Source organism: Microtus ochrogaster, chromosome 6 (genome assembly GCF_000317375.1).
Source record: "Microtus ochrogaster isolate Prairie Vole_2 chromosome 6, MicOch1.0, whole genome shotgun sequence".
Classification (NCBI taxonomy): Eukaryota; Metazoa; Chordata; class Mammalia; order Rodentia; family Cricetidae; genus Microtus; species Microtus ochrogaster.
This window is the reverse complement of record NC_022013.1, coordinates 63,688,433-63,699,881: the sequence shown is the minus strand read 5'-3', so window position 1 is coordinate 63,699,881 and position 11,449 is coordinate 63,688,433.

The window sequence follows — 11,449 nt, the reverse complement described above, 5'->3', positions numbered from 1 at the left end:
GGGGAGAGCAGTGAGAATGGCAGTCCTTTCAGGAAGGTGACTCCTAGGATTGGGGGAGGAAAAGAAGCATGGCGACATTGATCATGTCTTCTGGAAATCCTGGGGACGCTCTCTAGGGCGATGAGTGGGCAGCTGTGGCATCCACTTCCTCTGCTTCCTATCTCTCAGCTTGTATTCCAATCTGGGGTTTTCCATGTTTTCTATATCTGATGCTGTGGCCAAAACTATGACTGTGGTTGCTTGGGGCAGGAGAGTACACACAGTACTGATAATCCCTGTTGCTACGAAGTGAAGTTCACTCCCATTTCCATCACTGGACAGAGTGGGAACGACTGTGTCCATTCCACAGAGTGGAACCCTGAGGCCCCGACCTATGGAACCCTAAGCAGTGACCTAAGCGAATGCCAAAGTGTCTGTCATTAGCTCCAGGTTACAGTTTCGTGCTCCTTCTGTGGAAACAGGCTCCTCAAGCAGTCTGGGAGGTATCACGCCCTGATGGGGCCTGCCAGCCAAACCAGGGCTTGCCTGCTAGGGGCCAAATAACTGGTACTGGCAGGTACTATCTGTGGGCTTCCAGCAGCATTTGTTCCTGTTATCAACATGAGATAAAAACAAACATTCATCTGACTTGCAGTTTTTGGCTTTCATGGGCGGTTTCCCATCTGTCTCTTTTCTTCTCTTCCCTCTGCCCCATTCCCTGACTCCCATTAACATCCACTGCCACTGCTTGTGCTGTCCCGCCATCCCGCCTTTCCAGGGACGCATGCGTGCAAACGCACAAGCTCTGGACCAGCTCTGGGCTGCACTCTTTCTTTTGGGGAGTGCTTGCAATCTCATTCCCATCTTCCCTCCCTCCCTCTGCTTTCTCTTGCTCTTTCCTGCCATGGCTAATTTCTGAGCACTTTCCTATTTGGGCATCAATCAGTAGAATTCCAACTCCAACTCTGGTGCAACCTTAAACAAGACGCCCAAACCTTCTCAGCTATGATTTTCTTAGACCCACCAATCTCCATCAGGTATTAAGGACATGGGACTCTTCACTTATCCCAGAATCACTTGCCAAAAACCAAAGGTAACACCAGATTAGGAAATGCTGAAGGGGCTTCAGCACACGGGGGCTATGAGTCCTGTTGCTCAGGATCCAACCCCAGGGCTTCTGCTCTCTGCTTGTGGGGCCCTACTCAACTCACTGACCCTCTCTCTACCTCCAGTTTTTCATTCATTCATTCATTCATTCATTCATTTTTTCTTTCTTTCTTTGAAAGCCTTTTTTCTGTGTAGATGATGTGTGTGGGTACAGGAGGAAGCAAACCCATGCCATAGGTACGTGTGGAGCCCACAGAACCACCTCTGGTGAGGGTCATTGCTCGAGATGGGGTCTCTCTTTACTTGTTCACTGCTGTGTACACCAGGTTAGTTGGCCCGGGAACACCTGTCTCCCCTCTTACCTTGCTGGGAAAGCGCTGGGATTGCAGACGCATGCGACTGCACCTGGCTTGATGGAGGTCCTGGGGATTCAAACCCACATCCTCACACTTGTATGGTGAGCACTGAATCATCTTTCCAGCCTTTGTGCCTCCAGTGTCTCATAGCCAAAATGCAGAGGCCACTGTTCGTGCTTTACTAGTATTATGGGATAGGTTCAAAATCCCCCTTGTTTCTGCTCCGGGAAGAAACAGCACATGGGTTCTGCTTGTATGAGGACATGTGTGAAAAAGACCAGCAAGCACCATTCTCGGCTCCCCACCCACAGAGGCATGTCAACTCCAGTGAGCACACTACACTTACTTCCTGCTTTCTCACTTAAGATGACAGCACCAGAAACAGACATTTTCAAAGGACTTTCCAGCACTGAGGTCTATGGGAAAGGCTTAAAGTTTCAGAGATTCCCTCATTCACCCCTCATTTGACCAGGCAGCATGAGACAGACACATTTTCCCAGGGACCAGAAATCAGGCAAAGCCCACCCTGGCAGACCGGCATAGATTAGTTACCAGTGTCATTGCTGTGACAGGCCACTTGACAGGAATGACTTAAGATGCAAAAAGGTTGGGACTCAACAATTCAAGAGCTCGCAGTTCATCATGGCAGGGTTGGCATGATTTTGCAGCTTGGCTCAGCAGTGAGATCCTGAACCAGGGCATCCCACATCCCATTGGATCAGAAGTCAGAGAGCCTGGCATCGGAAGCACAGCCTGGCGATAACCCTCAAAGACCTACCTCAGGGACATACTGACACCAGTCAGAAAGCACAACCTTCCAAAATAGCATCACCAGCTAGGGACCATGTGTCCGGACACATGAGCCCAGGGGGGACATTTCACTTTCAAACCATAAAACTACATTCCTGGAGAGGGACCAGCCGTGCCAAAAAAATGGGGGAGCCCAGGTAAAAACAAAACAGTAAGGCCCACCACTCTTCACAAGGTTGTTGAAATGCATGTGGCACTGGATAAATGTCTTAAAATGTCACTACCCTTGATGACCCTGAGAAAACGAGGACCACGTTTTCCTGAATAGATCTATTTGTAGGCCTCCCTGTGGAAACCAACACCAGAGAATAGATGCTTCTACGTGCATATGTAACCCATACAAGGTCACACCCACCATGACAAGAGCAGGACAGTCCAGAGAGCAGCCAGCTAGTCAGCTATGTAGGCCCTGTTAAATGGCCAGAGCTCTCCAGAAGCATGGCCGGGTAGACACCCCAAATGGACTCATCACCGAGGAATGATCACACAGCAGACTCCCGGCTCCACCAGAGAGCTGCCCAAGGCAGAGCGACGCAAACCAAGGATTCCCAGGGCATTTGTGCATTCCTCCGTTCGTCCGTGTAATCCGCACGCATTCTGAGAAACCAGAGAGCCAAATGGGCTGTGGAATTTGCCCTCTGAGATCTCATGGTCTAGGGAAAGATGAAGAGCCCCTGAGACTTTGTCTACATTGCCAGGATTCCCACAGCCTGTTCTAGGAGGCAGGGGCTCCAAGCGAGGGCTGGTGTCTTTCTCAAAAGGCATTCTGAGCAGATTCATCTGGGGAAAAACTGCTGGAACCAAGGTCAACAGAGGGACAGAAATGAAGCAAGGGGGAAACAGTGAGCAGCTTGGTCTGGGGCAGCTGAAAAGGCAAAAACATCCTGAGAAGGCCCAGCACAAGTTCAGTTAGCATGTGGCCAGGCAGTTACAGTTATCAGAAAGATTCTGTGGAGGGGAACTCCCTGAGGACACACTGGACAATACCTCCCCCTCCACACTCCACACATCCACACCTCTAGACCTCTGGACCTCAGTACAGGTAGCACTGCACATCCATGCAGTGGCCAGGTCAGAGCACTGAGGCCCTACAAAGACTGTCTGGGTCACCCAGCACACACCTCTCACAGGCCTTATCTGTAGCCACTCAGAAACCTAATGATCCTCACAGAGGACCCTCCCTGGCACCTAATTCCTCCCTAGCCTACCTTGCAAAGCCACAGCAAGCAGCAGGCGTGTCTAGCAGAACCTGCTCTCCCTCTGTAAGGCAGAGCTGCACCCCTGTGAAGGTCCAAAAGCTTGCATGAGCCCATTTTACAGCTGCGGCCATACCAGCAGAGTGCCCTGCTGAGCATCCTTGAGATCTGACTGCTCTGGTCTCCTGCTGATGTGCAGAAGGGTTGTGCAAAATACCTGGAGTCCTGCCAGACACAGAGGCTGAGCCTGCTTGGCACCAGCCCCTGGGAAAGAAAGCCTTAGAGTGTAGACCATTCCCAGAAACTGGAGACGGAGCTTGTGATAAGGTCAGCCTGCTTTCTGAGCCTGCCAGGCAGCCAGTTTGAGAAACCCAAACAGGCAAGGGGTGAGGGCCTTATGTGTGACTGTCCCTATGAAAGAGACTCTTTCCATCTCTGGGAGTTCAGTACTTATGCCACAGGGAAGCACAGGCATCTCCACCTTGAGACCCTGACACCCAATGGTCACAGAATACAGAGGGCTTTTCCCAGAAGCCACTGGTCAGTGCTCATCCAGGGCAGGCGTCTCCAAGTGGAGGATGCTGACTGTAACTAGAGGCAGTTCCCACACTGCAGTTTAGCCCTCGGGGAAACCACTGAAGGAAAGCTGGATGGAGACCAGTGTCCTCCTTTTAAATGTGGGGAAAGTGGAGGCTCCTAACAAGGCCTCCAATGAATCAAGGCAGGTTTCACAGCCCCGCCTCTGACTTCATCCCTCTTTCCATCAACTTCATATCTTCTCATGCACACAGAGTGGGGATTTAGGGGTACACCTGTTCCATACCAATGACAACAACGAGTCATGCTCGTGGGCAAGGGCCCCAACCTATTGAAGAATGGTTTTAAGAAAGTGGAATGGGCAGTCTTCAAAGTCGAACACGCCCCAAAGTTGCCCTCCACTCCATTATGTGGCTGGCCCAGGACTATCTGGCTTTATGTCTAAAGCAGGCAGGAAGTTTACAGCCTGCAGACCCTGGGCCGGGAAAACCAGGGTTGGCCTGCTTCCCCTGCAGTATCCAGGAGCCAGGTGGGATAGATCAAGGCTGCTGGGAGGAGGCCCAGCTGGTCTCTCCTCTGCCTCCCTGGGTGAAAATCAGACCCCCATTATGGAGCATTTGTTCCTGGTATTTTGAAACTGTGAGAGAGACTGGGGAAGAGAAGGGACAGGACTAGAATGCAGCATTTGTTAGCCTCTGATGTCAATCATCTGCCCCAGCAATGAGCAACAGCAAAGTCCCAGGAAGGAGGACAGACACCTGTATGTGCAAGAAAGATGGCTTTCTGGAGCTGTTGGGAAGGGCAGAATGGAGGCAGATTCTGAGAGAATATATTATCCTTCATCTCCAGGGCCACTAGCCGCCCCAACGCACCCAGATCCCGCTTCTAGATCAGCCCAGAATACAACATCCATGCAGAAAGCCTTTGCTCAGTATGGGGCTGGCGATGTCACCAGGAAGTCCAGCTGTGCTGAGCAGACACTTTCTTCTCTTTGCCTGTGGAGGTCCCAGGCACCTCTTCAGCAAGTCTTGCAGGATTAGGGGGAGGGTCTTGTTTCTTCGTTGTTGTTGTTGTTTTATCTGTCTGCTCTTTCTGCTGTCCTTCCACCTTCCCAGCCCACCCTTAGCATCTCCAGCCTTGATTCTGTCCTCACTTCCTACTGAGGCTTCCAGTTTTTGCTAAGGATCCTTGTAATCCTCCTGTCATACACACACAAACACTACCCTACCGGGGCTCCTCCCCTCTGTGTCATCAGGATGGGGACTGTATTTATGTGGCTCACCCCTGGGCCCTCCACGACTTAGCATACTGCATGGCACCATAGGTGCTCAGTAAATGTGACGGGGCTGGGTGAAGAAAGGAATGAGAAAGAGATGTGGACTCTACAGTGTGAAGAGAGTCTGGGAATTTGGAAGTGGTGAAATATGTTTGGGGACAGGTGTTTGAAATCCTGCTGGCATGGGCTAAGTCTGTCTCTTGTCAGAGTCTGAGGACAAAACGCAATAAGGGATCTCTAGAGTTACTCATCAGGAAGCCAGATCCCCTCCCTGCCCACCCTAACTGCTGCTCTGGCCTTGAGCCAATCTGTGAATGCAGCTCCTTTAGTTTGTAGCAGAGAACTCATCACAGCTCTGTTGTAAGAAGGCTGCTTGTTTAACCCATCTCCATTAATCTGTGCATCACCATGAGGTCATGGCCCACCAGCAAAGTTTCAGCACTCTGTCTCTGGCAGCAGCTCCATGGCTTCTCTCTGACTCCGCCTCCTTTCTCCCAGCATTCAGTTTAGTTTTCCCCACCTAGCTCTCTACCACCATAGCTCTGCTATAGGCCCAAAGCAGTTCCTTTATTAACCAATGATATTCACAGCATACAGAGGGGAACCCCACATCACAGCTCTCCCAGGAGCCATGGAGGAAAGCTAGCCAAATGCAGGGGAAGCTGATAGGGAGAATGGCCATGTCCACCTCTGGGCCAGGGAAAGGTTTCATTCAGTGGGCAGAAAGATGCTCTATAGAGCTGCTCCTGAGCCTGGGTAGGGGATGGGACTTGTTCTTGGCCCAGTGTAGAGTTCTGACTTCTTGATATTCAGCCCCATCACTAAGCTCTCTCTAGAAAGAAGGAAAAGAATCTGATCTGCCACCCATCTCTGTGGCTATTTTCCTGAACCCCTGCAGGCAGCTCCTCTGCCCTACTACATTCCCTCCCATTAAAACAGACTCTCAGAAGAGCTAGGGACTTCACTCCACTAGGGTTAGTGGCTAACAACTCCTGCATCATCCTCCCATGGGGATGGTCACTGGCAGGATCCAGAATTTAACTGTAAACAGAGGAGCAATAATGAGGGGATTTCAGACACTGGCCAGAAGCTGGGAATGCACAGACATCCTGGTACCTTCACGGCATCTTTAATACTGCCCTGACATCATTCATAGAAGAGATGATGGCTCAGGTGTGCTCGCCTACCATTCACTTATTCTAAGGACATACATCTGGTTCCTTTCTGGTCCTTTCTGGTCCAATTTCCTCAGCTCTGCAGTGAGGATGATGCTTCCACTTTGGGCCAGGTGTAGTGAAGATCAAGTGCAATATAGAAGCCAGTCACCTAGCTCTGAGTGGCTGTTTCTATCCCTCTTCCATGTGTCAGGCTTCCCTATGAAGGAGGCAGTGGGATTAAGCACATGACTAAAGACATTATACCACTGTCCTTAAATGTTTGTTATTTACCACAGCCAAAGGAAACCAGATCTTCAAATTGTCACAACTGACCTTCTAGAAGTTTTCCCAGGTAAGGATGCAACTCAAAGAAAGTATTCCAGAGATGGGCCTCATCACTTCTCATCACCAGGACAAAACACCTGGTAGAAGCCACTGAAGGGTGGAAAGGTTTGCTTTGGCTCCTGGTCTCAGAATGCTCTGTCACATCAGGGAGGTCATAGTGGAGCAGCTTGGTCTGAGGAAAGCAGGAACTTACAGCTGCTGATTCTCACATTTGTAGATCAACAAGCAGACAGTGGCCCCAGGAGCAAGGTTGGGCTGTAGCCCTAAAGGCCTAGCGGCCTACATCTGCCAGCCAAGCTCCATGTCTCAAATGCTCCACATTCTCCCAAAGCAGTGCCATCAACTACGGACTAAGGGCACAAAATATGAGCCTGTGAGGGACACTTCACATTCAAGCCACAACATTCTGCTCCTGGTCCTCATTGGCTCATGACTATTTAGTAATAAAAAATACATCCGGTCCAAATTGGAGAGTCCCCATAGTCTCAACAGTCCCAACACTTTTCAAAAGTCCAAAGTCTCTATAATGCCAAAAAAAAAAAATAGGTTATATACTTCTAGTATACAGTAGCACAATGTATAAATTCACATTGCAAAAGGATGCTAATAATAATAAATTAGACTGAAGCAAGACCAAATCGCAGCAGGGCAGACATTAACCACGCAGTTCCATGTCCAGCATTTGGAGCACCTGGTAACATCAGATCTCCAATAGCCTTGGGCAGCGTCACCCCATCTTCCTGCTGCCTGCCGTACACATGCTCCCTCCCCCGTTCTGCCTCCACTCAGCACCTACCCACTTCCTTAGTGGCCTCCCCGTGCTGCTGGCATCAGCATCATGGTATCCACTGTGCTTTAGGCTTCAATGTTGGCTTCATGCCAATCTCCTGGGGAGCCCCACACAGGAAATCAACTGTGGTGGTATTCACTGTTTGACCTTGACCTTGAATCTTAGTACTAACCTCGGTGAACCTTTACCTCTTGAATTCCCATGCTTGCAAAACCAGCCCCATGTCGAAAGCACCAGGTTGTGTTGGCAGCCTGAGGGGAAGCCAGGCCCTTCCGATCCAGGTCAAAGCAGCTTCCATGTGGCTGTGGCTAAAGCATGGGAAGAGTTTCCCTGGGTGCCCGTTCTTCAATGTGGTGTCTTCCTAGCTTTCTCTTTTCAGGTACTGTCTCTTTAAACAAAAGTGTTTTCAGTTTTTCTGCTTTGGAGCCTTGGATGGGCAGGGTCTCACTCTCGAGACCTCAGTCCTGTTGTGCCCATGAAGATGCAGTTTTCTTTTAAGGACATGACACTATTTTAAAACAAGCAATTACAGCAACTTTGTCCACACCTGTATCACACACAACTTTAATTGTGTTCATTCTTCCCTTGAAGGACTCAGGTTGGTGTGGGGACGTACTGTGAGGAGAGAAGAGGTCCCCAGGAAGAAGACAGTGGGTGCATGAGGCAGGCTATTTGGTTGGCTGTTGGATGGAAGGAGATCTAAGGAGAGGGATAAGCATGAGGAAACTTTCAAGAGATGTGGTTAAGGGGAGAATACATGATTCACGGGCCACAGGCTCTGGAAAAGCTAAGAGTTTAAGCTCATAGGAACCTTTGAGTAGCTATAGTATGATCAGATCTACTTTCTAGAAAGATCACCAGGATTATTGCAGAGAATGGCTTATAACAGAGCAGCTCAAATCATGTTTAGTCCTGTTATCAACTCTTTGTTTTCCAGGCTCTCTTCCTAACTCTCGGCACCCAGCAACCTATTGATGGCTGTGCCTTACTAGTGAGGGACTTGTGCTATCCCATGTTACAGATAAGAACACTAAGGCACAGAGAAGATGAATTTCTTATGCACACGACCAACCAAGGTTTGGGCGGCAGCACTGACCACTGAATCCAGGTAATCTGGCTCCAGGGTCTGCCTGTTTCCCCACAGTATTTGCCCAGGTGAGTGGTGCACATAGCAGGGGTCCACACGGATACTGGGAAAGTTATGAGTGTTTCCTGTTCTTTTCCATACGCGGAGCCCCTGGCGGTGAAGGGTCACATGTAAACGCATGATCAGCTCCACATGCAGGGCAACGGTTAATCTGGCCCTAAGACAGCATGGCCTGTGAGTTGACAGCTCCTCTTCTAAGTCACAGCCTCCACCAGCTCAACCTACCTAGTGCCAGGGACACTGACTGAGAAATAAGGCACAGGACTGATCTACAAGCTGACCTATGAGCCTGTGCAGGCAGCTGCAGGGATGTTTTCCATGTCTGTGGCAGTGTGGGGACCTCAAGCCAGAACTGCAACTCAATCCAGCCGTATGGCAGGTCCCTGCTGAGAGGGCTATGGGAGCACCCGCAGGGAGCAAAGCTGCCTCAACAGTCAGAACAAGGTGCCCCTCTGGAATGATGCCTACAGCCGAGCAGTGAAGGCATTTCTATGGCACACACACACAGGGTCTGTTGGGAATTTCCTGCGGGGCTGACTCTGAAAGACGCAAAAGCAGATGCTGGCTAGGGACAAGTTGTGGCTTCGCAGGCAGTTAGCACCGTCACTTCTTGGTCATACAGGGAAGCGCTTGCTGGCATCAGGAACTGGAAAAGCTTGACTTGGCATCTCACTAAGTCTTCAGTCACCGTCCTCCTGCCTGTCACAGAGCTCTCTGACTCCCTACTCTCCTGCATTATCTTTTTGCATATACAGCTCGGTGTACCCGAGACTGGCATGATCATCTCTGTGCCCAGAGCTTTTGCACAGCACCTGGACCTCTTGCTCCTGGCATTTAGCCCTCCTAATAAAGCAGGCTATGAGAGAGGTTTGCAGGAGGGCCCCCTTTCAACGTTTTGCTTTCCAGAGTTTCAATCAACTATGACCTGATAAGTTCTGGAAATAAACAACTTGTGGGCTTTAAATTGTGCGACTTCTTGAGTAACACGATGAGATCGTCTACTGTTCTCCATCCTTTCTTGGACATCCGTCACCCTTTCTTCCTGTGTATCCATAGTGTATGCTCTCTAGCCATTACTAATTCCTGTTCATCAAATTGATCATCAGAATGCCATGGTGTTTGTATAAAGTAGCCCTCATTTTACTTAATTGTCATCCCAAGCACAATGGTAGTGATGTGAGCAATTCAAATATGGCAAAGATAAGCCATAGAACACTGCATGCTGCCAAGTAAATAGGTGAAAGTTCTCCACTTAGTAATAAAATGGAAAGATGTACGCTGAGGTTGTGAAGGTCTATGGTGGGTAAAATGAACAGAAGACCCACGCCGAATAATGGAGTGACTTTGGTACTATCTACAGTTTTGGCATTCACTAGAAGCTAGAACCCTCTTGGATAAAGGGATCTGCTATAGCCAAGCCCAACAAAACAGAAGATACCTGTTTGAGTCAGGATGCCAAGCCCAGATCTGTGACTCCAAGCCCAGTTCTTGAGGTTTCTGTCTGGGATCTTCACATCGACCACTTTTTACCATTACGTAAGTTTCTTTCCCTGATTTAAAGGGCACATTCCGGCTCATAGCTAATTCTCCATCTCGAGTTGATCATTGAAATTAGCCATTAGAGTTAGCATTCACTCTGACTGAAAACCTCTACAAAGACTGGCTCTAAGCAGGCAAATATGGAGGTTGCATTACAGAAAAGAGCCCTGTCGGGGAGACACAGAGGTGGGCTTGTTGTCAGTGAACCAGACATGACATTGAAGTAGGACATAGCTTCCTGTCTGGTCACAAGACAGAGGCATGACACAAAAAGGCAGGTGTGACATTTTCCTCCCTAGCCATCCTCCTAAGACACTGACTTCACTGTGACAAAACACAGACCCAGCACACAACAGCTACCTGGCAGTGTGATCCTGCCAAGTGTCTTGTTTTGTGGTCTGTTGGGTGGCTTTTCCTGGGGAGAGGCAAACCACCCTGGATAAGACACCAACAGCAGACAGAATGAAAGATTCCACCCACATCTACCTTGGTGATCCTATAAACTGATTGGGGTTACTTACTGGAATATGGATAGTTCAGAAACATCTGTATCACCACAAAGCCTATCTCATGCACACTTGGAGCTTCCTGCCCTATCTGCAGACAGCTTCTTACCACTCCCTATGTTCTGTACTGTGTAGAGAACCTTGGGGGTCGTCTCATGAATGTTGTGAGTTTCCTGAGCTTCGTGCATCTTATAAGCCTCTATCCTCCCTCTTGTAAAAATTGTGGCCATTCAGGGGAAACAGCTCCACATGCCCCCACCTCCATTTTCCTTCTCAGGGTCTCTTCCAGGCCCTGGAATTCAAATTTTACCCTTCAGAACCCTGAGCTGTGGAAAGATGTCTAAGACCATGTGCATGGGAGTCATTAGCCTAGTCCAGAGATCTGGGCAGACAGGTGGAGAGTGCAGCTTCCTGTAAAGCCCATTCTTATCCATCTGGTCCTGTGAACTTAGAACTTGCTTCCTACCCCCAAGTCAGAAGGAACCAAATGAAGGGACCTTGATTTTCCGATCTGCTAAGGAGATGTTTATTTCTTCAGTTTATCATGAGATAGTGTTACCACATGGAGTAAATAAGAGTCTTAATAGTTCTGTGTGTCTCAAAGGTCTTGAAGGCTTGCCCTGACTGACTCTGGACCAGGAGCAGGAAACTGGATTCACACAACACATAAAAAGGCATCTCTAGCCCACAGAAACTTCCTCAAA